We start from the raw sequence: 27,920 nt of genomic DNA, 5'->3' as shown, positions 1-27,920 counted from the left end.
CCAAGAAGTGAAATCAAATCTTCTACATAACTTGAGGGTATATTCTAACCACAGCAATGCCCTAATCCTACTCACAGACAGAACCCTAAAGATGGCCACAGACTGAGAATTAACTCTGTGCAAAGCCCAAATTCTAAACCCGGCCAGAGAATGGGTTCATAAATTGGCCATAGAATAAGCAACTGAATCAGGGACAGACTGAGCCCCATCGCTGGCCACGGATTTGGCCCTTAAACCTTACATTTCGTAACTGGTTACAGACTGAGTCTCTAACTCTGACCATATACTGAATTATTAACTCTCATTACACACTGAGCCCATGTATCTAACTTCCAACTTGAGCTCTGAATCTGAAAATAAAACTCATTCCCCAAAATCAGTAATTACTGATACTGAATCTTTGACATAAACTGAATCCTATCTTTGACTTGACTAAATGCTAGCTCCAGACTGAATCCCAACTCCATCCACAGCTTTAACCTTAATCCTGGTCACAGATTTATTTACAATACCAGAAACCAAACTGTTTACAAACACTGAGCAAAGACTGACACCAACCCTTGAACATGAATTAATGACAAACTAGGCAAAGACAAAGAAAGTAATTTTCATATTCTTAGCCTTAAACCTAGCCACACTTTTAATTCTAACCTTGAGCACAGACTAAGCCCTATTCCTGGCCACATTCTGAGCACTGACCTGGGATAAAGACCAAGCTCTAAGCTTGGTACAAGAATGATTCCCAACACTGCAAGGCTGAATTAAAACTCCACTCATTAGACCTAATAACAGGCTAAGAATGAGGACTAGCCTTTGTCACAGACTGAGTCATAAACAAAGTTTACTATATTAGTGGCCACAGACCAAGTCCTAGCACTAGCTTGAGGTTGAGTAATCAGTCTGGCTACAAACCTAGTCCTAAATTGGGGATAGATGAACCCGTGGCACTGGGCACAGTATGTTGTTCTTGTTAGGTGTTGAGTCGGTTCTGACTCATAGCGACCCCATGTACAACAGAACAAAACACTACTGGGTCCTGCACCATTCTCACAATTGTTGCTATGCTTCAGCCCATTGCTGCATCCACTGTGTCAATTCATCTCATTGAGGGTCTTCCTTTTCTCTGCTGACTCCCTACTTTACCAAGCATGATGTCCTTCTCCAGGGACCGGTCCCTCCTGACAACATGTCCAAAGTACGTGAGACAGCATGGTCAATAACAATTAGCACAGAATGAACACTACTGCTGAGCACAGAATGACTGCTGCACTAGTCAGAGTCTAAGTCCCAAGCTAACAACAGGACATGAACATGTTGACACCCTAACCCTGGTAAAGACTGAACCTAAACCTTGGCAACAGCCTGTACCCAAGTCCCTGATTATAGCCTGAGTCTCTAAACCTGAACTCAAGTTGGATTTTACGCAGTGTCCATTCTTAACCCAACCCTATCCATAGGCTGACATGTAACATCAGCTAATGACTGAATCCAGATCCTGACTAAAAACCAATCTGAAAAACCTGTTTATACTCTTAGTCCTAAGACCTTCTTCATAGTGAGTCTTACCCTGTCCATTAGTAACACCCAAACTCTGATAAAAGCCTAAGCAGATAATGCCAACACCAGCCCTCAGTGAACCTAAACTCTGCACAAAGTCAAAGTACTACTGCTGCCCCCAGACTCAACTCTGATACTGGCCAAGGCTCTGGCCACAGAATGATGTCTAACACTGGCCACTGTGACTTGGGTCCACAGACCATTCTTGATATGGGCTACGGACAAAGATATAACCTTGGTATTAGCTAAAGACAGAAACCACACTTTGGACTTACCCTGGCCAAATGTGCTTCCCAAATCCTGTTTAAATTCATAATTAAAATCTTAACCACGAAACATTATTTCCAAAACTTCTTATCATTCAAGTCATATTGTCCATCTGTTCCAAATTGTTGCATTACCCACTGTTCTTCGTGGCAACATCGCGGCTTTATTATGGGTTAAATAGGCTTCTTCTGGGCTGACTGAGATCACATTTCTATGCCTGTTTATAACACCATCTCTAAAGAAAAAAAATATGATTCCGAATTAGAAACAAAATTCACATATTTTTCCCAGAGCCTTTTAAGTGATTTTGATGCAGGTGGTTCACACAGACTACACTTTGACGATTCGAAAGGACCATATCACCCCACTAGTTAAAAGTCTAATCTTACCAGAGCATCAAAAAAGAAAACAAAACAAACAAAAAACAATGTTACCATCCAGTCATTTTTGAATCATGGAGATTCCATTTGCTAGAGAGTAGAACTTTCCACATAAGGTAATCTTTATGGGAGCAGATTGCCAGCCCTTTCTTCCCTGGCGCTACTGGGTGTTTTCGAACCACCAACCTTTAGGTTAGTAGACAAGCGGAAACTGGGCCACCCAGAGGTCAGAGTATAAATAACATTAAAGAAAAAAATTTCAATCAAAACTCAATGAGAATTTCAAACAGCTATATAAAGTGCCTCCCCCAAAATGCTAATCAACAGTAAAATAAGTCTAGTCTTCATTTGCTCCCACAAACACAACGCTATACCCGAAGCAAAGGGATTCTACAAGCTAATGCATTCCAAACTACAACACCCAGAATACCCTCTTCGGTCGGAACATCAAAGTTGGGGAAACTGGTTCTATAAAAAGAAGCGTCCCGACTCCATCTCCCACAATCCTCTCTTCACTTGAGTCTCTCGGCCTATTCTAACATTGGATCCCTGCAGGAAGACCAGCCCCCAGCGACCTTAAACTACATTTCCCATGAGACAAAGGGTTTGGGCCTCCTGCTTCCCTTGTGACCAATAACCAATAGGAGACTCCGCAGCGGCCACCTTGCGAGTGAGAGTCTAGCCTTGGATCTGAGAGCCTGGCCTAGGCCTGCTAGTGCAAGGCGGAGAGTTCTGAGGACAGTTGCGCAGCGTTGGGTGTCAGAAGAGCAGCCGCGCCTGCCTGATTTTCCGCGGCTGTATATGGAGTAAAGCTTCCGTAGCCGGGGAGCTGGAGGTCAGAGAGACAGAAAGCCTGAGCGGCCGTGTCTGGGGACTATGGGACTGACTGGGCCTAGGGAGGAGGGTGCTTCCGGGGCCGCTGTCCACATCGCCTAACTCCGCCCAGCTCCGCCTTTGCAGGGGAGGGGGTGTGTGGGTCGGGAGGAGGGGGTAGTCCTCTAACTCTCCAACTCTCTTTTTCTTCTACTACGCAGCACTTTCCACCCCCGGCTTACACTCTTCAGAAGTCCCAAGTTAGGGTTCTCGACCAGAGTTTTCCCTAGGCGGCGTCTGAACTCTCCTTACTGGTTGGAGGAGCCTGGTGATCTCTTTCCCCTGTTCCCTCAATTTTCATTTTAGGGTCGGGCACACACCTTCCCAACTCACACACCTTATGTCCTCTGGGGACGTGGGAATTTCTTGCCGTGCCCAGAGCGTGTTTTTTTCTCTTCTTGCCTCCTTGATGGGGGGATAAAGATCTCTATCTCTCTACTGTCCCCTACAGCCTCCGCCCTTTTCCCGACCGTGTCTTAGGAGTGGAAAATCTCCCCCTCAATTTCCAGGCCTCCAGAAGGGATGGAGACCTGGAAAGGGAAGGGATTTTGCTTTTGAGAAGTATTTGTTCAGTACAGTGTTCCTGGTGAAAGTAAAGACTAATTAAACCTGTTAGAAAAAAACTAGCGCTTTAGTTATCATTCAAGTTATATTGTCCATCTGTTCCAAATAACTGATAGCCGTAATGTCAACATTTAGGGGGCACACCAACTACAGAATAAAGCAGACTGTGTGAAACTGACTGTATTATTATTACAAACGCGTGCAAAAAAATCCTTGAGGGGTTGGTGGAAGGGCATAACTGATTGGGGGTGGTGGTGAGGAATCTATGGAAGTACACGTCCAAACTAGGAGGTGCTGAAGGCTTGAAACCTTCATTTGTGTTCCAGATCTATCCTGGTAGGCTCTGTGAAGGAAGTGAATTTTAATTTGGGCTCCTAAGGAGTAAAAGGTCCCCGATGGCATAGCGGTTAAGAGCTCGACTGCTAACCAAAAGGTGGACAGTTGGAGTCCACCAGCCGTTCCTTGGAAACCCTATGGGGCAGTTTTTCTCTGTCCTAGAGCGTAGCCATGAGTTGGAATCAACTCGAGGGCAATGGGTCATTCATGTTAAGGAGTAAAACGGTATTCAAAATGGGCAAAGAGGACAGAGAAAATGCTTCCTGATACTGGGGTTAGAATTTGAGATGTGGAAATGAAAGAGGGAACACTTGTGTGACAGGTGGGCCTGCCTAACTGGAGTAAAAGGTGTTGGCAATAAATAGGGTTGAATAGTTTGGGGTCATGATAACAGGACACTGTGAAGCATCCACATAGTTTGAATATTTTTCTATGTCAAATAAAATTAAAGGCAAAAAAAAAAATTAAGATGGAGTGATTTTTTTTTTTAATCATAGGAGAACCCGAACTGAGATCAATTCTTGGAGAACAGAAAGAAGTGCGGTGGTATGTTCCAGGTGTGAGTTTAAATCGAAGAGGAAGTTTGCCTTACAGATGCTTTGTTTCTGACTGTTTTTAGCTACAATTTATAGATGTCGATTTTAAAGCCTGGTGACGAATTTATTTTCTTAAGAAATGCATTTGCTGTCCTTGTGCATCACGTTATTTGAATTGTAGTCATCTCGTTGGGTGACAATAATAACTACTATTTATTGATCCCACATAATGTTCCAGGCACTGTCATAAGCACTTTTTTTGCATTATCTTAATAGTCATGTGGAGTAGGTACTATTATTATTCCTGTTTTTCTAGAAGAGGGAGCTGAAACACAAAGCTAAAATACCTGAAGTCTCATAGATTGTAATGGGTTGAGTTGAGGTTTGATGTCCAGATTTCTGACTCCAAAGCCCATGGTTTGCTGGTCCCGATGTTCACTTTTGTTCTTGACTTTCCAGATGTGGTAAGGAGAGAAGGTTATTGTGAGATACAGTTCATCATCCTGGCGGAAACCCAGATGGTTCACTTTGACATTATATGTCAGTATGTTTCTGCTATAATGTAGCTGCCAAAAAACATATTGGCTTAACTGTTATCGCAACCCTACCTAATTGTGTTCTTCCAAAACTGTAGTCAGTATGGCTGTGTCTGAGTTACATGATTCTCTTTATAAAACATGTCATACCTTTTAAGATATTTGGACCTGGATGGTACTTTGGGTTTTATTCTATGTTAGCTTTTTCTTTTTTTTTCCCCCTGGGTTCCTAGGTCTCCTCCATGAAGTGTTGGGGATGCAACAGAGTACAAAGTGTGAGCTCTCCCTGGCTCTATTTAGGGGCATAGATGCCCTTGATTCTGAAGTAATGTAGTGTATACTACAGGCAGTCCCCGGGTTATGAACAAGATCTGTTCCTAACTGTGCCTTTAAGTCAAATTTGTAAGTCAGTAACAGGTGCATATAGCTCTTACTTAGTCTTTAGTGCAAGAGAAGGCTAAAAGCCTTTTCAATGATTTAAAAGCTGCACGTGTAGCAAGTGAAGGTGATTGTGATGAAGGATTTGTTTTGAGCAGGGGTGGGTTCTGGAGCCCTGGTGGTGCAGTGGTTAAAGCACTCAGCTGCCAACCAAAAGGCGATTCCAACCCATCAGCCGCTAGATGGGAGAAATACGTGGCAGTCTGCTTCTGTAAAGACTTACAGCCTTGGAAACCCTATGGGGCAGTTCTACTCTGTCCTGTAGGGCCACTATGAGTCGGAATTCACTCAGTGGCAGTGGATTTGGTTGGTTTTAAGGGTTGGTTCAGTTGTTTCAAAGTGAGGACAAATTTACGTAACACTAAAGGACAAGTAAGAGTTGTCCATAATTCTGACATTTGACATTCGTAACCCAGGGACTGTCTGTGTAAGAGACCAGTACAGAGTGGAGGAGGGTTGGATAGAGGAAAGCGAGACTAACTCTGAGGAAAAGTCAGGGAGGGAGAAGGTTTTGTGAGGAGGTGACATGACAGAATGACAGAGAGGTGTTAAAGGATGAGTTTGTCAGTCAGAGAAGAGTGGAGGGGAAGGCATTCTATATAGTGTGAGCAGTGTGGGAAGGATATGTGACTATACAAGAGCTGGGCATGTTCATTCAGTATTGAAGAATTCAGCATGGCTGGAGTGCAGATTGAGAAAAGAAAGGTAGAATGGTAAGAGAAGAGGCTGGAAAGATAGGTTGGGGCTGATACATGAAGCACCTTGAATACCTTGCTAAGAAGTTTGGATATGTTCCCATAGGCTAGTGTTTTTCCAAATGTAGCGCATTTGCCACTGGCAGTTAGGTTGTGCCCTGTCATGGATTGAATTGTGTCTCTCAAAAAATATGTGTCAACTTGGTTAGGCCACAATTCCCAGTATTCTGTGGTTGACCTCCATTATGTGATTGTAATTTTATGTTAAAGAGGATTAGGGTGGGTTTGTAACACCATCTTAACCCAGGTTACATCCCTGATCCAATGTAAAGGGAGTTTCCCTGGGGTGTGGCGTGCACCACCTTTTATCTCTCAAGAGATGAAAGGAAAGGGAAGCAAGCAGAGAATGGGGACCTCATATCACCAAGAAAGCAGTTCCAGGAGCAGAGCCTGTCCTTTGGACATAAGGCCCCTGCACAGAGAAGCTCCTAGTCTAGGGGAAGACTGACAAGAAGGCAGACAGAGAGAAAGCCTTCCCCTGGAGCTGACGCCCTCAACTTGGACTTGTAGCCTACTTTACTGTGAAGAAATAAATTTCTCTTTGTTAAAGCCATCCACTTGTGGTATTATGTTATAGTAGCACTAGATGACCAAGACAGAATTTGGTGCCAGGAGTGGGGTGCTGCTCTAAAAGATACCTAAAATGTGGAAGTGGTTTTGAAACTGTGAGTGGATAGAAGACTCAGAAGGAAGTGAAGAGAACTGTTAACACTGGAGAAGGTGCATATGGTGAGAAACAGCAGCAGAGGACCAGTGGCAGCAGTAGTGAACTGGCAGCAGCAGAACCAGAAAACCAGCACTGGAGCTGACTACCCACGGAGCAAGAGGGCTGAGTACCTATGTGCAGGAGGCTTCCATGCGGAATGGGGTGCCTCCAGGCACTTACCAGTGGGGCTACAGAGCTTTGGAACACTTGCCTCAGCAGGGCAGATGTGGGCATGAGGCCTGAGGAGCTGAGAGGCCAAGAAACCAGGAAGCAGAAGCTGAAGAGGCAAGGAACACAAGAAGCCAAGCTGCCTCAGTCTCAAAAGGTATGGCCAGGACCTCTAGGTTATCAAAGGGTGGAGCCATGGCCTCTGGTGTTTCTAAGGGTGGACCTGCCACTCAAGTGGACTAGGAGAATTGTGCGCCTAAAGCTGAGGGAGCACGGTTGCTGTCCCAGTGGGCCTGAAAGGCAGAGCTGAAGCCCAGGGCCCAGGGGCCTCCACTTAGAATCTGGAGAGTGTGGCTAATACCTAGAGTCTGGATGGCAGGGCCATTGTATAAATTCTCTCAGAGAACAGAGGATTATTTTCAAAGCCTTGAGGACTAATGTAATGTGTTCTGCTGAGTTGTTTGGTGCCTGTTACCCCTTCTTTCCCTCCAATTTCTCCCATTTGTAATGGAAATGTCTAGCTTGTGCCTGTTCTGCCATTGTACCTTTGGAAGCAGGTAACTTGTGTTCTAGGTTTCACAGATGAAGAGGAATTTTTGGATTTTGGACTTGGAGTTAAGACTTTTGCTATGATATGATGGGGTGAATATGTTTTGCATTTTGTAAGGATGTGATTTTTGGAGGGCCAAAGGGTGGAATGTCATAGATTGAATTGTGTCCCCCCAAAAATATGTGTTAACTTGGTTAGGCCACGATTCCCAGTATTCTGTGATTGTCCTCCATTATGTGATTGTAATTTCATGTTAAAGAGGGTTAGGGTGGGATTGTAACATCACCCTTACCCAGGTTACACCCCTGATCCAGTATAAAGGGAGTTTCCCTGGGGTGTGGCCTGTACTACCTTTTGTGTCTCAAGAGATAAAAGGAAAGGGAAGCAAGCAGAGAGTTGGGACCTCATACCACCAAGAAGGCAGCACCAGGAGCAGAGCGTGTGCTTTGGACCCGGGGTCCCTGTGCAGAGAAGCTCCTAGTCCGGGGCAAGATTGACGAGAAAGCCGACAGAGAAAGTCTTCCCCTGGAGTTGATACCCTGAATTTGGACTTTTAGCCTCCGTTACTGTGTAGAAATAAATTTCTCTTTGTTAAAGCCATCCATTTGTGGTATTTCTGTTACAGCAGCACTAGATGACTAAGACATGCCCCTACAAATATTTTTAATTTTATTATATATTCTAATGTGCGTTAAAAAAATTATTAAAGGTAAAATATAGGTTATTAATCCTATGGTTGCTTAGGATATGGCTTAGCAATAACAGAAAGTGAACCAATTTAAAGTTGATTTAAAAACAAATGTTAAGTAAATAATACCACACATGGCATGTGGAAATGATAAAAATCACCAAGGTAGTACAGGTAGTCCCCAAGTTATAAGTTCCGACAACTCTGTCGTTAAGTCAGTTTTGATCAAAGTCGAAGACCTTATTTTTTTTTTAAGTTTTTATTATTATTGTTTTTTATTATCAATATCTTTATAAGTCTGATCTTTGTCTTTGGGGGTTGGAAACATTACATAAAAACTTACAGATATGATGACATCAGCAAGTTACATGCTTCAATGTTGTGTGTAGTACGCATTACTAACAATAAAAAAAAAACAATAGTATGTACAAAAAAGGATGGTCGTAAGTGCAGTTCATTGTAGCTCAAATACATTGTAAGTTGGGGACTATAACTGACATTAGGAAAATCCTGTAATAGGTAATAAAACAAAGACAAAGATCAGAGATCAGAGATGAGATTTATAAAGATATAGTAAAAGACAGTAATAATGAAAAAAAAAAAAACGAGGTCTTCGACTTTGACCAAAACCAACTTACGACAGAGTTGTCAGAATTTGTAACTCAGGGACTACCTGTACTACTTTGGTGATTTTTATTATTTCCACATGCGGTATTATTTACATAATATTTGTTTTTAAATCAACTTTAAATTGGTTCACTTTCTGTTATTACTAAGCCATATCCTAAGCAACCACTGCTTTTGAGTCGATTCCAACTCATAGCGACTCTATAGAACAGAGTAGAACTGCCCCATAGGTTTTCCAAGGTTGTAAATCTTTACAGAAGCAGACTGCCACATCTTTCTTCCATGAAGCGGCTGCTGGGTTCAAACTGCCGACCTTTCGGTTAGCAGCCAAGTGCTTTAACCACTTTGCCACCACGGCACCTGCTATAGGCAATAAAACCCATTGCTGTGGAGTCAATTCCGATTCATATCCACCCTATCTATAGGACAGAGTAGAACTGCCCGATAGGGTTTCCAAGGAGTGGCTGGTGGATTTGAACTGGTTAGCGGCTGAGCTCTTAACCACTGTGTCACCAGAGCACCTGCTATTGGCAATAAGAAACCATTAAAAATGTTTTCTAAGAGGAGTGCCATGATCAGATTTTCACTTTACTAAGAGTGAGAAAGATGCACTGGATGGGACATGGCCACTTAGGATGCTGGCACTCTGTTCCACAGAGAGATGTAAGAGAGTAGCAATATACGAGAGGAGGGAATGGATTTGAGAAACATTTAGAAGATTAATAGGACTTGGTAGATGTAAATATTATATCAGTGTCATCAAAATTGTTCTAAAAGTCTGTCCCCCACTTGCCTGCTACCCTTTATATTCTAAGATGAGCGTAATATTGCTAAAACATACTAGGTACATGTATGTGCATGCATTAAGGTAGTAGCGGAGGCTGTTTTTATCTTTCCAGAATGGGTTTGGATTATCAGAAGCAGCCTCACTGCCTTACCAAATGCTTATGAAGCAGTAGCACAAACATGCAAGGAACCGGTAAGGAATATGAGTATGATCTGGGACCCTTCACCAGCTGAGGAACTCCTCCTCCTTTAAGACTCAGCTCAAATAACACCTCTGTGAAGCCTTTCCAACAGTCCCCCATCCCCCTGCACACATACACGTACACGAAACAGTGTTAGGCCCCTGACTTCCACAAGACGCTGCATTTACTTCTGTCCTAGCCTGTATCACACTGTAGTGTGTCAGTCTGTGGATGTGCCTGTCTCCCTCAGTCGACTGTGAGCTCCTTGAGGGCAGAGACCAAATCTCATTCATCTCCATACTCATAGCATCCAGAACAGCACTTTACACATAGTAGAAACCCAATAGTTAATTGGATGAGGAGAATGGATCAAACATAACCTTCCAGCATGAGTACATCTGTAGACCTGGGTAGTGCAGTGTGCCAAACGCCATGAAAACATTAGCTGACTGCTACCTTTTCCACTTTTGCTGAGTAAAGCAGTGACTGAAAGTGACCTGAATACGTTACTTCACTCAAGATTTCTTTTTTTCATTTCCCCCCCACTTTCTCTTAGTTATTGTTAGGTGCCGTGGAGTCGGTTCCAACTCATAGTGACCCTATGTACAACAGAAAGAAACACTGCCCGGTCCTGTGCCATCCTAGTGATCATTGCTGTGTTACCTTTTTCTCTCTCATCATTTATCTACCCAGCTCCCTGCTCCTTAGGCCTGCCCATTGCTTTGCTCCTCTTGACAGGATTCATGTTGCTCCTGCCCTGGTACTTTGCCAAGGAACTATCCCTCCTCTCCACCCACCAAGTCCAGTAGACTCCATCCCTGATAACCAAAACCAAACCAAACCCAGTGCCCTTGAGTCAATTCCGACTCATAGTGACTCTATAGGACAGAGTAGAACTGCCCCATAGAGTTTGCAAGGAGTGCCTGGCGGATTTGAACTCCCGACCTCTTCGTTAGCAGCTGTAGCACTTAACCACTATGCCACCAGGGTTTTCATCCCTAATATATCACTCTCAAATTAGTCTCCTCCCACTCATAGGCACTCCTAACCCAAATACAGTCTATCTGGAGAGCAGTTTGTCAATCTGTACCAAAAATCTTAAAATTCAATATAGTTTTCAATCTACCACTTCAGCTTTTAGGGCTCAATGCTGAGGAAATGGTCATGAATGTTCAAAAAAAAAAAATGTAACTCCCAGGATGCCTGTCAGGGATTGAGTTATGTCCCCCCAAAAATATGTGTATCAATTTGGCTGGGCCATGATTCCAGGGTATTGTGTGACTTCCCTACATGTTGTAAATCCTGCTTCTATGATGTTAATGAGGGAGAATGGGCGGCAGTTAGTGAGACAGGACTCCATCTACAAGATTGGCTTCTGTCTTCGGGAAATCTCTTAAGATATAAAAGAAAGAAGGGAGCAGAGAGACAGGAGGACCTCATACCACCAAGGAAGCAGTGCCAGGAGCAGAGCGCGTCCTTTGGACCCTAGGTCCTTGCACAGAGAAGCTCCTAGTCTGGGGGAAGACCGATGAGAAGGCCGACAGAGAGAAAGCCTTCCCCGGAGCTGACGCCCTGAGTTTGGACTTTTAGCCTACTTTACTGTGAAGAAATAAATTTCTCTTTGTTAAAGCCATCCACTTTTGGTATTTCTGTTATAGCAGTGTTAGATGACTAAGACAGAATTTGGTACTGAGAGAGTGGGGTGCCGCTCTACCAGATACCTAAAATATGTTAGCGGTTTTGAAACTGTGAATGGATAAAGAACCTGCAGCGGTAGAGATGTGGCAGGACCAGAGAACCAGCAGCAGCAGAACCAGGAGACCAGTCCGAGAAGGCTCTGGAACCAACCCACAGAGCAAGAGAACTGAGTGCCTGTGCGGAGGAAGCTTCCAGGTGGGAGTGGGGTGCCTCTGGGCACTTACTGGTAGAGCTTGGCTTGCCATCCCACAGAGCAAGAGAGCTGAGTCCGGGTCCACAGGAGGCTTCCTGGTGGAGTGGGGTGCCTCCAGGAACTGATCAGTGGAGCTACAGAGCTTTGAAACACTTGCCCCAGCAGGGCAGATGTGGGCTTGAGGCCCCAGGAGCCACCAAGAAATCAGGAAACGGAACCTGAACAGACAAGGAGCGCAAGAAGCCGAGCTGCCTCAGTCTCAAAAGGTATGAAAGGGTGGAGCCTTGGCCCCTGGCGTTTCTAAGAACTAGGAGAATGGTGCCCCTAAAGCTTAGGGAGGGAGCAGAGTTGCCATCCCAGGGGTCCTGGAAGTTGGAGCTGAAGCCCAGGGCCCAGGAGCCTCCACTCAGAATCCAGAAATTGTGGCCAATACCTAGAGGCTGGAGGGCAGGGCCATTGTATAAATTCTCTTAGAGAACAGAAGATTATTTTCAAAGCCTTGAGGACTAATGTGTTCTGCTGACTTGCTTGGTGCCTGTTATGCCTTCTTTCCCTCCAGTTTCTCCCATTTGTAATGGAAATGTCTAGCTTGTACTTGTTCTGCCGTTTACTTTGGAAGCAGATAACTTGTGTTCTGGATTTCACGGGTGAAGAGGAATTTTTGGATTTTGGACTTGGAGTTGATTTAAGACATTCGCTATTATTGTTTTGCATGTTGCAAGGATGGAAACCCTGGTGGCGTAGTGGTTAAGTGCTACGGCTGCTGACCAAAGGGTTGGCTGTTCAAATCTGCCACGGGCTCCTTGGAAACTCTACGGGGCAGTTCCATTCTGCCCTATAGGGTCTCTATGAGTCGGAATCGACTCGACAGCACTGGGTTTCACTGGGTTGGGTTGCAAGGATGTGATTTTGGGGGGGGCAAAGGGTGGAATGTCATGGATTGAATTATGTCCGCCCCAAAAATGTGTTTATCAGTTTTGCTGGGCCATGATTCCCGGTATTGTGTGATTTTCCTATATGTTGTAAATCCTGCTTCTATGATGTTAATGAGGGAGGATGGGTGGCAGTTGTGTTAGTGAGGCTGGACTCAAGTCTACAAGATTGGATTGTGTCTTGAGGCAATCTCTTGAGATATAAAAGAAAGGAGGCAGCGGAGAGATAGGGGGACCTCATACCACCAAGAAAGCAGTGCCAGGAGCAGAGCTGCCCTTTTAGACACAGGGCCTCTGCGCAGAGAAGCCTCTAGTCCGGGGAAAGACTAATGAGAAGGCTGACAGAGTAAGCCTTCCCCTGGAGCTGATGCCCTGAATTTAGACTTTTAGCCTACTTTACTGTGAAGAAATAAATTTCTTTTTATTAAAGCCATCCACTTGCGATATTTCTCTTATAGCAGCATTAGATGACTAAGACAATGCCTATCCAAAAATTGTTTATAATAGCAAAAACAAAACCCCAAAATTAGCATCTTAAATGTTCAATACTGGAGGTTTGAATTAAATCAATTATGGTACATCTATAGATGTCACCTTGAAGACTAAGGAGTTCCTGACCCAAGCCATAGTATTTTCAGTTGCCTCATTTTTTTTTTCATATGCATGCGAAAGCTGGACAACGAATAAGGAAGACCAGAGAAGAATTGTTGCCTTTGAATTATGGTGTTGAAGAATATTGACTATACCACAGACTGCCAAAAGAACGAACAAATCTGTCTTGGAAGAAGTACAACCAGAATACTCCTTAGGAGCAAGGATAGCGAGAGTACATCTCACATGCTTTGGACATGTTATCAGGAGGGACCAGTCCCTGGAGAAGGATATCATGCTTGGTAAAGTAGAGGGTCAGTGAAAAAGAAGAAGACCCTCAATAAGATGGATTGGCACAGTGGCTGCAGCAGTGGGCTCAAGCATAGCAACAACTGTGAGGATGGCACAGGACTGGGCAGTGTTTCATTCTCTTGTGCATGGGGTCACTGTGAGTCCGAACTGACTCACGGCACCTAACAACAACAAAATAGAATGTATTACTAAGTAGCCATGTAAGTTGATGTTGCCAGAGAAGCGTTAATGATGTGGAAAGTTGTTTATGATCTATTAAGAGAAAATTCAGGTTATAAAAGTGTAGATACAAAATGGCAGGTCCCAGTTTAAACATATGAACATATCATACACACCAAAGCCCTGCACACACCTGTGTGTATATCCATAGGAAAAATCCTGTAACGTTAAACACCAAAATATGTTAATAGGGGTTTGCTATAAATGGCAGGATTACATATGACTTCCGTTTTCAACCTCATGCTTATTTTGTAATTTTCTACAATGTTGTTGTTGTTAGCTGCTATCAAGTAGGCTCCAACTCATGGCAACCTTATGTATAACAGAATGAAACATTGCCCAGTCCTGTGCCATCTTCATAATTGTACTCTATGATGACACATTTATTAATAAAAAAACAGCTATTAAAAATGTTTCTCCACGTACATCCCCACTGCCATTGCCTTAGTTTGGTACACACCCCCCAGCCCCCCAATGCAAATCACTTCTAGCCTGGATTGCTGCTGCCTCTCGCTTGCCTCCTTTCCAATCCATTCTTCACCAATGCTAATAGAATGATTTTTCTAAATCACAGATCTGAAGCTGTCTATTGTCTATATAAAATAGTTCAATGGCTGTCTATTCTCAGGATAAAATCCAAACTTCTTAGAATGTCTTATAAAACCTTTGAAAATCAACTCCCTGCTTTTCTCTCCAGTATCACTTTTTCCTTCCGTGATTTACTTTTCCTTGGGGTCTTCCACCAGTGTCTGCTATATAATAGATGTTTAGTTGTTGTAGTTGTTAGGTGCCATCAATTTGGTTCCAACTCTTAGTGATCCCATGTGCAACAGAATAAAATGCTGCCTGGTTCCATACCATCCTCATTACCGTTGCTATGTTTGAGCCCATTGTTGCAGCCATTGTGTCATTCCATCTCCTTGAGGGCCTTCCTCTTTTTTGCTGATTCTCTACCAAGCATGACACCCTTCTCCAGGGACTGGTCCCTGGTCATAACATGTCCAAAGTACATGAGACAAAGTCTCACCATCCTGTCTTCTCAGGAGCATTCTGGCTGTATTCTTCCAAGACAGATTTGATCATTCTTCTGGAAGTCCATAGTGTATTCAATATTCATTGCCAACACCATAATTCCTTTTTCATTGTCCAGCTTTCCCATGCATATGAGGCAATTGAAAAGACCATGGCTTGAGTCAGACATACCTTAGTCCTCAAAGTGACATCTTTGCTTTTTCACACTTTAAAGAGGTCTTTTGCAGCAGATTTGCTTAAATGCAACATGTTTGATTTCTTGACCACTGCTTCCATGGATGTTGATTGTGGATCTAAGGAAAGTGAAATCTTTGATAGCTTCAGTCTTTTCTCCGTTTGTCATGATGTTGCTTATTAGTGCAGTTGTGAGGATTTTTGATTTCTTGATGTTAAGGTATAACCCATACTAAAGGCTGTAGTCTTTGATCTTTGTTAGTAAATCTTCAAATCCTCTTTGCTTTCAGCAAGAGGCTGTGTCATCTGCGTATCGCAGATTGTTAATTAGTATTACCCATTGAATTGTGTCCCAAAAGTGTGTATCACCTTGGCTATGCCATGATTCCCAGTGTTGTGTGGTTGTCCACCATTTTGTGATCTGATGAGATTACCCTATGTGTTGTAAATCCTAACCTCTATGATGTTAATGAAACAGGATTAGGGGCAGTAATGTTAATGAGGCAGGACACAATCTACTGGTTTAGGTGGTATCTTGAGTGGATCTCTTTTGAGATATAACAGAGAGAATGGAGCAAAGAGGAAAGGGACCTCATACCACCAAGAAAGAAGTGCCAGGAGTGGAGTGTGTCCTTTGGACCCAGGATCACTGCACGGAGGAATTCCTAGACCAGGGGAAAATTGATGACAAGGACCTTCTCCCAGAGCTGACAGAAAGAGAAAGCCTTCTCCTGGAGCTGGCACTTTGAATTCGGACTTCTAGCCTCATAGACTGTGAGAGAATAAATTTCTGTTTGTTAAAACCATCCACTTGTGGTATTTTTGCTATAGCAGTGCTAGATAGCTAAGACAATTACCATTCCTCCAATCCTGATACCATATTCTTCTTCATATAGTCCAGCTTGTTTAGTTAAAGCAGGGCCTTGAACCAGTTTGAACTAGTTCCTTTAAGGCTGACAGAGTGAAACTGGGAGTAGACCTGAATTTTTAGAATTTGGGTAATCCGGAACGGGAAAATTTATGGGTCAAAACCCTGGAATGGGAGACTTGGAAGAGGCATGGTGAGCCCTTTCAGGAGCCTGATGTGTGAGATTGGATTATTGGCAGGACTGTGGAAAGCAAGATAAATTCAAAGCATCAGGGTTGGGTGCCACCTTTGAGCGGAGCACTGCTGTTTCGGACTCTGCTCAAAATCCGACAGCCAAGAGATTTGGTGGTTATGCAACGCTTATGCTGCCCTTGTTTTTCAAGAGGGAGATTAGTTTTCTAGCAGGGCTTCGACCCATAATTTTTCCTGTTCTGGTTCACCCAAATTTTTAAAAATTTGGGTTTGTTCCGGTTTCACTTCTTGGCCATGGCTGAACCAGGAAGAACCAGTTTGAAGCCCTGAGTTAAAGTTAGCCAAGTGTTGATGTGGATTATATGGGTTAACTATTGTGTGCCATGCACTCTACGGGTGGTATTTCATTTCATCCTCAGGGAAAATCTATTAAATACGTATGATAATTATTCCTATTTTGCAGATGAGGAAAACTAATTTAAATAAATAAAAGTTTAATTTTATTAATAAAAGTTTATTTATTTTAATTAGTAAGACTACAGCCTTCGGTATGGATTACACCTCGACATAAAGAAAAAATCCTCACAACTGGACCAATAAGCAACATCATGATAAACAGAGAAAAGATTGAAGAAACAATCATAATAAAGAACATTTTTTAAAGGAAAAAAAAAATCAAAACTCCGTGTTAACACAGCTCTTCATTTTTCCTACAATCCCTGGCAGTCTTTGTCAGTTTGCATAGAACTTTGTACGTTACCTTGGACAAGTTATACGTGACCACAGCATAACAAGAACAGCCCCAGATTGACATGAGCTCACCATGTCACAGTTCACATTGTGCTAATGTACGGAAATCTTTGTGTACATAACACTTCAGTGCAGGAGAGATGGGATAACTCCAACTGCTGTGTTTTTTCTTTCTGTTTTGAAATTCTGTGTCTTCTGGGATGAGGATGTCAGCAGAGAGCTACAGAAAACTGTGACAGAATTGAATGTACAAGAAGCAGTGTGTCTCGTGGGATCAGATGTCATTGGTTAATTTATATATTTTAAATGTCATGTAAATGTATTTTCCAGCAATCTGTCCCCAGGGAAGACCTTGAATTCAACTGTTAATCCTATTTCCAGAATGCAGCCCATGTGTACACTAAATTCTTGCATTGTTAAGTGATCTTAGACATATGTAGTGGATTACCATAACCATGTACAATCATGTGAATGTGGGATATTTGATTTTCTCTATCAGTGTTCCTATTGTCATTCAGGATCCTGTAGCATTGTCTCCCCTTCAGTTTCCTTACAAATAATACCCATTGTGCAATAATAGATGATATTTAAAAGACAAGTCCTAAGCATGAATCATCTGAATAAAGTGATCTTACTTTGTAAGAAATTGTCACTGTTAAATACTCTAGGAAAAAGAATCCCTACTTCTCTTCTTCTGTGATAAAGTAAGTTGAACATAGAAATTACAGATAAGGTTTCAATTCATTCAGCAAATTACTGTGGGCTTTCTGTGTGCAAGGCACTCTGTTAGGCGCTGCACTAAAAAGATACTCATAAATATCTCCTTTAATCCCTGAGAGAGAGAGAGAGGGACCTAGTGTACACACAAGAATGAACACGCAAGAGCAAATGAAACGAAGAGATTTGAACAAACAGGCCTATTATATTAATGAAAATTTACCCAGCTGAAAATTGGGATATGTGCCAATGAGGATTTGTTTGTTTTTTTTTTTTTTTTCCATCTCTTTCTTCTGTGGGAGATATGGGCAGAAATGAGCTACCAGATAGCTGATAAGCAAATGATCTACTTCTCTGTTTGCAAACAGTTTGAGGAAAGGAACAGCGACTTTCTGTGGGCCCAGCCCCACACAAGCCTGTTGGTGATGGTGTGAGAGTTATGATTGTGTCAGCTTTTCCAGGGTTTCTGTCTCTGCTGCAGAGATTTGGCAGACACCTCAGACAAATTTTATGTCTCTTAAATCTTCCTCAAGCTAGGCTTGGCTTTTAGATTTATATGTACAAAAAAGCGAAGTGTTTACCAGTTTGACATTTTTGAAGATCAAAACAGATTCGGTTAAAAAAAAATCAACGTACACCTCGGCTTAGTCTACAGAAAGGGCTAATTGCTTTTGCTATTTGTTTAAAACAGCCCAAATGTTTACTTTTCAAAAGTGGCTACTGATCATATACCTAAAGATTTATATTTCAGTCTTCTGTCTTGCTTCTTTTTTTCTTGCCTACAGAGTAAAAATTTTTGCTCAAATCTTAATTTTCCTTTTTTGCCTTTACTGATACATGGTATAAAACAATGTAGCGTGGGAGACATGGTAAAATATATTGGCAAGCTGGGAGGAAAAAAACAAAGAACTATTAGTTCTGCTCTCCCCTTTTTTGGCTCTGTTTTTTGGTGGTCTTTACCCATAAAATGTTGTTCTTTGGTGTAATAATGATAGGTGAGAAGAAGAATTGAAGGTTTTTCAGTAACTATGCATTAACAGGGCTAGTCTAAGTGCATCTGTAGGCAGAGCAAAAATGGAAGTTTGGCTGTAATTCAGAAGCGCTAAAATACTATGTGGAGAATGTTATATAAACACCATTGCTTCAATGATGAACTGTGGAAAATAACGCTGGGGAAATCCCCCAGCAAGGGCCCTTCTCATCTGCTCCATCTGCTCTTCTTTTTAGCCAGCAACAACTGCCAGTGAGAGCTTCCTGAGGTAGAGACTGTCCCACACCATGGCCCCATAATATGGCCTCTTCCTATTTCTTCTTCAACCTGGTCCTCAAACATACTTCACTAGAATTAGTTTGGTCACACGGTATTCTAATTTTCACCTTTCAAGAGATGCTGAGTTTGAATTCAAGGGGCACTTGATGTTCAAGCTCATTCATTCAATAGACATTTGAGCACATGCGCAGGGCCAGACCCTGTGCTAAGCGCTGGGGATACCTCCGAAGAGAGGTCTGGACAAGGTGCCTTGGGAACAAGATGGAGGAAATTACTGCTGAGGGTAGGCAACGTACAGACCAGAGTTTTGCTGTGCTAAATCACAAAGGATGAATGGGCATTGCCTAGAATCTAGGTGATCAAAGAGGTGGTGGGCAAGGATTCCAGGCAGAGGGGCCACCAATACATGCAACGTGGCCACATGTGTAAAAAATGGATAGTTTGGGAAAAGGTAAGATATTAAGTGTGTAAACCACTGGAAGTGGGGGAGAGGGGGACAGGAGAAGAATCTGGAAAGGTATCTTGTGGCCGATTGTTAAGGAAGTCTGCTTGCTCAGGAGCTTAGACTTTATCCTATAGTCAGGGGTGAGCCAGCAGAGGGTTTTAAATGATTGGCTTGGAGGATGGACTTTATGGGCAAAAGACTGGAGCTGTCCACTTTTTAATTTGGCTGTCTTTGAAAGGTTTTACCCTAGTTCATTAGTTGCCTTTATTCAGCAGTGCCATCTCTGTTAGGTTTTCTTTTGATATACAGAGATCACTTTGAATAATTGTTCCCTTCTACACACCAGACATACCTCCTTGCCCTCTTTCACATGTTGATCAGCTGAATATTCATTCTTTGTTACCCAATCAGTTATCCCAGCAGTAACTGGGGTTTGATTATCCTGAAGGAAATCTGAGCTTCAAAGCACAGCAGCTTAGTTTCAGAAACATTATGTGAGGCTTATGTATTGCTTACTGAGTCAGCAGAACTGAGGAGATTGCTGGTCAGCTCCCTTTGGGGGTTGGGGGAGGGACAGGGACAGAGGCTGAAGAGACCTCAGGCTGTTTGAAAAATGGGCAGCGTGCAGAGTGCTGGAAATCTTTCAAGGCCTTGTCCAGATATGGGACGTAGATATGAGGTCCATAAATATGTGAATATAAAACAAATGCATGTTGAAGGTACCTGTGCCCAAACCGTACTATCAAGCCAGGTGGTTTTAGATCATGTTCTTTCCCTGCCTCCCGTAAAACCCGTTGCCGTCCCATTGCCGTCGCTGTAAATAACTTCCCATTATCCATAGGATGAACTCCAAACTCTTTAACCTGGCACTCAGTCCTCTCTGCAATATGGCTCCAAGCTACCTCTCCAATCTTCACACTTCTTCAAACAGAACTTCTCTGCTCTAGCCAGTTACCCTTTCAGACTGCTTTGGCATTCCCTCACCTACACTGTGAGCCCTCTAGAGGAAGGCACCATGTTTTGTTTTTTGTTTTTTTAGCTTTTTTAATCCCCTACAGTGCCTAGCATGAGTCAGAATCGACTCAACAGCAGTGGGTTTGGTTTTGGTTTTTTTGCCTAGCATAATTACTTGCAAACGGTAGGCACCCAAGATATATCTATGAGTCGATTATTTTTTCTCTCCCATTCTTTCCAATTCCCCTACTACTATTCACCTAGATTCCTTCTCTAATAAAAATGGCTGCTGAGATAGTAGGTAAAGAAAGGTTGGTGTTCAACAAACTATCTTTTAACTTTTATTTTGAATATAGAAAAATTACAAGAATCATGCAAGACGTTTGTTGACTTTTCACTTTGATTCACCAACTTTTAAAATTTTGCCCTATTTGCTTTATGCGTCTCTGTATAAATATAACTATTTTGTTCTGAAAGATTTGAGTTTGAATAAACCATACCCTTTACCCATTTCCTTTTAATCCGTCTTTCAGTATGAAAAATATCAAATGTACAGAAAAGTTTGTAGACTTGTACGTGAACACCCATATGCCCACCATTAGGTTCCATAATGAACATTTTATATATTTGATTTATCTTGTAACTATCTATCATTTTATGCATTTCAAATTAAGTTGCAGATGTCAGTACAGTTCTTTCAGAATTTTTCAGTATGCATATCATTAACTAGATGAACTATTTTGTGTCCTGAAATCAATCGAATTTCATCTGATTGATTTGACATCTACTGTGTTACCAAAACTTTGGTCTACCTGTGTATTGTAGATCTGTTTGGACAGAGAACACGTGTCTTGTTGAGTAACCTTTGGATGCTCCTCCATTTAACCTAGTTCAGTGCCAGGCCCGCATTCCATCAATGCCACTTGATGCTGATGAACAGAGATAGAGCTGGAGCCAGTGAAAGAATCACAAGAAACTGGAACAAACTGAGGGAGGGCACGGGGGAAGTATGTGAGAAGAGGGCTACAGGTGACTGGAAGAGAAGCCAAGGCTTGATGAATTAGGGGGAAAAAGATGCCTTAGCCCACTTGATGCTTCCAGCAGTACTTCTGTCTGCTACTTCCCAGCTCTCTCTTTTGAAGAATAGGTTCCAGGAAGCTAGGGAACATTGCTGCTTAGCACAGCACATGACAAGTCTCCTTGTTACTACTTAGGCGCCACCAATTAGTATATTCATGAGGCCACATGTTGTTTCATGAATATGCTAATCTCTCACAAGATGCAGCTTGGTTTTGGAGGGTGTGGGTGGGCCACTGGAAACCTCTTTCAAACTATTTTTGTGCTATAGGCCAGAGAGCACTTGAGTTCAATGAATCCTGATTTCCTTTTTCTTTATAAATTCCCCTTTCTTGTTCCACTGCTTATGAATACAAAGAAAGCCCTAATCTGCATTAATTGAGTAATTATTTTGTGCCAACCACTGTGCTAGCTGCTGTAACATGATTGAAGCGTTTCAGCTACCTGATGAGTTAGGTACTACTTCTTCCCCATTTGTCAGATAAGAAAACTGAGACTCAAAGCAGTTAAACACAATGTCAAGAAACACGGGTATGTCTGCCTATAGAACTCAATGGTCTTAACCCCTGTACCACAATGTCAGATGAAATAAATTTTAAAAAAGCCAACCCAGTGTAAATACAAGGAAGTTTACTTTTACTGTATTGACTCAGCAGGTGATTTATTCACTAAGCAAGTCTGATTGAATCATGAAGGAAGTATGCCTTTAATCATTAGAATGTTGGTATGGTAATGGATTCAGATTGCTTGAGTACAAATCCCAGTTCCATCACTTACCAGCTGAGTGACTGTAGGCAAGTGATTTATCAGTAAGCCTTAGTTTCCTTACCTAAAAAGTGAAGATAATAATATCTACCTGATAAGAGAGTGATAGCTTTATATAATTAAGAAAATTATATAAAGTATTTTGTCACTTCTGACATGCAGTAGGTTCTCAGCATATTCTAGATCACTTTCGTTCCTTCCTGCTTCCTTTTTCGGACCAGACCACCCACCTGTAGCTTTCACTTAAGGAAGACAAACTGCTCCTAAAACATTTTTTTTTTAAAGGAACATTCTGAAAAAGAGTATCAGGCTGATTATTCCTGAGGCTAAGCAAGGACAGTTGCCAGCTCTTACATGGAGCGTATTTCAAAGCAAGCTAGAAACATGAACCCTTAGGAGAAGGGGGTTGGCCCATATCGCTCGTTCCTGGAGATTATGGCCAAATCATGACATTGTCTATTTCATAAAAAACAAAAACCAAACCCATTGTCGTCGAGTCAATTCTGACTCATAGCGACCCTTTAGGATAGAGTAGAACTTCCCCATAGAGTTTCCAAGGAACACCTGGTGGATTCGAACTGCCAACCTTTTGGTTAGCAACCATACCACTTAACCACTACACCACCAGGGTTTCCTGTCTATTTCATAAAAAAGTAAAAAAAAATTGAGTAAATTTCACCGCTGGCGTAGACTATTAGACCCGGGACAGTAACAGTCAGTTCTCCTGACTTCTTATTCATTGTTCATTCAGTGGTTTCTTTGTGGTCTCAGGCAGGTGAAACCAAGTCTTGATGCGTGCTTTTTGCAGAAGCTTGAACTGATTGGGCTGTAAGGGTTTGGTGCAAGTTTGATTTATTTGGAAAACATGAAGCTTTTTCTGGTTCAAATTGATTCAGTAGTTGTCGTTGCTTTCAAACTGTTAACATTTCTATTTTATTTGGAATTTAGCAAATTAGTGTTGTTTATCCCCATTTAGGTTCATGGTTTGGTTCAAGTTCTTGGTTCTTGAAATCTGCCGCTGGGATTTTTGTTTTTGACAAAAATACTCAGAATCCAGGGTGGCTAACGACGGGAATTCATTTGAAAAGATCACTCAGGCTTGGTGACGGCTGCTGAAAAGAAGCCTGGATGGTTTAGGGAACCATTAGTGCTTACAATCTGGAGCTTGAAATCAGGATAATGGAAACATTGCAGGTTTTTGGTGTGTGTGTTTGTGTGCGTGTTTTTATCAGGATGCTCGGATGCTTTCGTTCTCATTCTTGCTAATCTGAGTTGCAACTCCTGCCTCCCACCTCGTTGCCTTTTGGGACACTCTGTCAATCATGTTCTTGATATAATCCTCATTTTTGTTTTTTTTGACTGTGAGGAAAAAAAGCTAACAAAAAATCTTCTTCCCTGTCCTTTTCCCTGTAGTTTGAATGACCCTTCTGAAGAACTTGGGGAATATGAATTTCAAGCTTAAATTTGTGGAGGAGTTTACTTGCAATGCTCAGAGGCAGAACAACCTGATTCTGAAATACAGCCTTTGTTCCTTTCTTACCAATATGGTTTTTAAAGTCTCAGGCAATCCTCCTTTGCTGAACCTACAGTTGAGCTGTCACCTTTCTTAGTGGCCACCCATGCCCCAAGTAAGGCTGTGGCGGAGGGTTACAGGGACGAGGCCTCTGGAGAACTGTATCCCACCTCCCTGACTTTCCTCATCCCAAAGGAAAGCAAGTTCTGGTGCTAGGGCTGTCAATACCCTTCCAAGCTCTTGACTATTTACCTACGCAGCTGGAAGGCTAGGATTGCAGCTGTGGTGGCAAAAGGGCCATTCCCAGTACCTGGAAAGACAAGCACTTTCTAGAAGAACCTTGTGGATGGTCCCAGCAAGTGAATCCTCTCCATCCTCGCCTTTCCCTCTTTCATTGACTCTCTTGCTGGTAGCTACTAGTCACTGAAATCTTCATCATTTGTATTATCCATTTTCCCCATTAATTTAACATAGATTTGTATATATATGTGTGTGTGTGTGTGTGTGGCATTTTTAGTAATGACAGTGAAGTTCAAGGGGAAATTGGGAAACGTTTTCTTTCTTCTCACAAGGAGTGGGCTGGGAACTTGTTTGAGGGCACAGATGGCATGGGAGAGGGCCAAGGGGAACTGATATCTGATATTTCTGCTATAGCCCCCACCTTTATTTTGGCTGCTTCAGATTTGGCCCATGTGAACAGGCACATGGGTGCGCACCATACAGATGGACATCGGAACATATGGGATTTGGCTGAACCAAAGGTCCCCAAACATTGCCTGGATCTTTTAGTACCCCAGGTGTAGCCACCCCAGGACTTCATGTGCTAAAATTGTGTCCCAGTTGGAACCAGCTGATCACAGTATATGTAGTACCAAGGCAGCTTAGAGCCTCATAAAGCATGACTTTGGATTTTTTACCTTGTGGATTTAGATTTAGCTAATCAACCCGAATCCTTCCTGACACACTGGGCAGTAAGGATGTACTAGGTTAATAGAAAGATTTAACAAAAGGAGATGCTCATTGTCCAATAAACTTGCATTCTCAACTAGATGAGACATAATACTAGACCACACAAAGAAAAATAGGCTGACTTTCCAGAAAGTAAAGAAGGAATTAGAGGGATTCAGTCTCTTTAATAAGCTTTTGATATATACTAGATTTTAAATTTTTTCTTTTCACAAGTTCAGCCCCTATGGAATTTTAGGAGCAAATAGTGATTCCTTCTGATTTTAAAATTTGAGGAACTGGAGAATGTTTCATAAAATAATATTGGCCCTTTCTTTTAATTTTCCATATGTGGTTGAGATGCCTGACATCAGTCATTCAAGCAAAATTTGTTTGAGGGAATAATAATAATGTTGTTAGGTGCCATCAAGTCAGTTCCAACTCATAGCGACCCTACGCACAACAGAATGAAACACTGCCCAGTCCTGCGCCATCCTCACAATCATTGCTATGTACGAGCCCATTGTTTCAGCCACTGTGTCAGTCCATCTCGTTGAGGGTCTTCCTCTTTTTCGCTGATCCTCTACTTTACCAACAATACTAGTAATCCCATACAATCCTATATATAGCCCTTTACAGTTTGCTAAAAAGGGTCTTCATATCCATTTGCTCATTGGCTCTTTATAGCAATCTTGTGGAACAGTCAGGGTAGGTACTGTTAGCTCCAATTTATAAATAAGGGAACTTAGGCTCTGAGGACTTAAGTGACTCACCCAGGGTCACACAGAAAGTTGTGGAACTGGAAGCTAAACCAAGGTTTCCTGATACCCAGCCACAGTATTCTTTCAATTGCATCATGTTTCCTGCCTAAAAGACTATCTCCTTTTTGCTCCTACTCATGATTAATTTTGAAATAGTTCTACAAAAATATGTGCTTCAGTTTAGCAGATGAGTGCCTTCTCTAAGGTCACCTGTCAAGTGAGTCCTGCACACACCTCTTAGCTTTTCACCTTGACTTTAACGGAACTATTTTTAGGCAGACATAGATTTTTCTCAGTGTTAAACACATGCACAAAAGTTGTGTGATCCACTGATTATAGGTGTGAAAGCTACACCTGGGGAATGGGACTAGGGATGAAAAGTTGGCTTAAAATAATTAGCTTCTTGCCTTTTTGTTAAGAGATGTCATGTTCAATAGAATTTAATTTCTTTATACTTCCTTTGCTTCCAACCTTTTAAATACAATTCTTTAGGGAAAGTTAGCAAATACTCATTCTGAATGTTGATTTTGCAGGAACAAGCGTGGCTGGGAGGAAAGAGAAAGTGGAGGGGTGACTTCGTATGCCCTGTCAGAGTGGGCAAGCATTATTTTGTTTGGGGCTGCGAGCTAAGATTTCTTCTAAGGCATGCAAATCGTAAAGTTCTGATTTGTCAACAGCACGCTGTTTCTTTAGGCACTGATGTATGAAATCCCTTACGAATTCTCAGATGAACATACTGCTAATTGCTTCTCCACCTGCTCTCCAACCTCCTCCACCCCACCCCCTCCACTCCCAATTCAGCCTATAAGTGTCCGTCATTGGAGATGGATGGTGACACATGCAGTAATAGCAATTCATAAAAGCCAGTTCCAGCCCTTGTCTTCAAGGCTCCTGGATTTTCCACTGCCTGCTTTTGTGTAAGTGAAGTGGATGGAAGTGCTACTGGCATCAGAATCCACCTTCCTATGCTCCGTTGTTAGAGCTCAGTTACTCGGCTGGAGCTGAGCTAAACAGAAGCATCGGATCTGAGCTGAATTGTAGCTGGTTTTTTTTTCCCCCCTGAATGGGGGTGTGGGTTATGGGTAGTATGTAGTGAGGGTTTGGGGTGCTCTGGATTTTTTTTTTGTGGGGAGAAGAGAGTAAAGGGAGCATAACTTGCAATAGGTTACAACGTGAAACAGTTCCCTGAAGAGTGTCACAATGTTCCTGGTACAATATACAGGTATAGTATGTCTTGTTTTATCCAAAATTTCTTTTTCGTTTCAAAGTGCATTTCTCACTCTTATTTTTCCTCCAGTTCAACTGTACTGAAGGACAAATAGGGTTCTAATGAGCTAAACAAAATAGCTGCACAAACCGTGCCTGCCCCTAGCTATAATGTTTGTAGCAGATTGTTGTATAAAATCTGGGTTTTCTGGTAAATTGGTAGTCCTGCTCCCTTAATTGTGCATGCTTCTCTGCTGTATTCTTGTATTGAATTTCTAAAGTCTTATGTCTGCAACTGGTAGTATGTGATATAGCTTAAAAGTGCTTGCACAGAAGACACACAGCGCTATGGAAGCAAAGAGCATTTTTAAAACAGTGTATTATGTCGCTCTTGAGTTTCTTAACTCCTGTCTTTGTTAATTGGTTATCTGGATTTGGGATATAGTTTAGAGTAAGGAAACTTCAAATAGAAAGCACTCCAGAACTCGTCTGTTGGACAAATTTATTTTTATTTCATTATTGAACTCAGGTTGGTGAACGTTATCTATTATTGTTGTTTATTTACTGTGCTGGTAGAAAAAGTGCTGGAAACAGCAAGGCTAAACATGCCAGCTCCAAACCATCTGTATCGTAAAATACCGTTGGACCAGAAGTATCCCTTAAGCATTCTGTTAAGCTTTCAGAAATATATTGGTCCATAAGAATGAAGAACTTGAAGACTCAGATCAGGTGTTGGTGAATGTTTTTTGAAAGCCTTCTTAAACATCAGTTACAAATACAGAAAGGACCCTTACAAATGAAAAATCCTGAGAAAGTTTCACTTTCTTGCTCAATAGAACAGTAGCTTAGTTCCTACAACCACATGTTTTGATAAGTTTAAATATCATGTATTGTGAAGGACTTTCATCTTCAGTCTCACTTTATTGACCTTAAAATATTGTGCTCCTGTCCTTAGGAGCTACAAGATCATATTCTGTTTTGATGGGTAATTTGACAGTTGATTTCGCTCTTCATTAATTGGACAGCATACAGATGATGTGGAGAAGTGAGTGAGTGACAAATTTCAAGGTTATGCTGAAGAGCATACAGTGAACCTTAGTGTCTGGACCAACAGCTGCTGAATTGAATTGTCTGCAATTAAAGCAACAGCAGGTTTGTGTAGTCTCCCTGCAGCCCATTTATTTGAATTTATAGCTTCAGTTTCTTCTTTGGGTATCGGTTGGCTTGTTTTGCTAAGTGTTGGAGAGTTGTGCTTGCTGGATGTTTTCTCCATACTCCAATGCATACTTGACTCCAGAAGAGCCAACTCTGTACATTTTAATGTGAGAGGTTGTTGAGGTTTTTCTCTTCTGGTTAA

At 42.1% G+C, this 27,920-nt stretch overlaps 1 protein-coding gene across 3 annotated transcripts in view; it reads left to right on the top strand.

Annotated features, from left to right (window-relative positions):
• The first annotated feature begins 2,708 nt into the window (after positions 1-2,708).
• ENOX2 (ecto-NOX disulfide-thiol exchanger 2) overlaps positions 2,709-27,920 on the top strand; it is a 351,546-nt gene continuing 326,334 nt past the window's right edge. The window contains exons 1-2 of one of the 3 annotated variants that reach the window (XM_064277588.1): positions 2,709-3,039; positions 4,475-4,534. The gene's annotated coding sequence lies outside the window, so the exon portion shown is untranslated. The remainder of the gene's footprint in view (positions 3,040-4,474; positions 4,535-27,920) is intronic. The other 2 variants (XM_010600414.3, XM_064277590.1) reach the window with 2 other exon arrangements.

The sequence above is a fragment of the Loxodonta africana genome, chromosome X (genome assembly GCF_030014295.1).
Source record: "Loxodonta africana isolate mLoxAfr1 chromosome X, mLoxAfr1.hap2, whole genome shotgun sequence".
In the NCBI taxonomy this organism is placed as follows: Eukaryota; Metazoa; Chordata; class Mammalia; order Proboscidea; family Elephantidae; genus Loxodonta; species Loxodonta africana.
The sequence above is the reverse complement of the archived record's forward strand: the minus strand, read 5'-3'. Positions and strand labels throughout refer to the sequence as shown.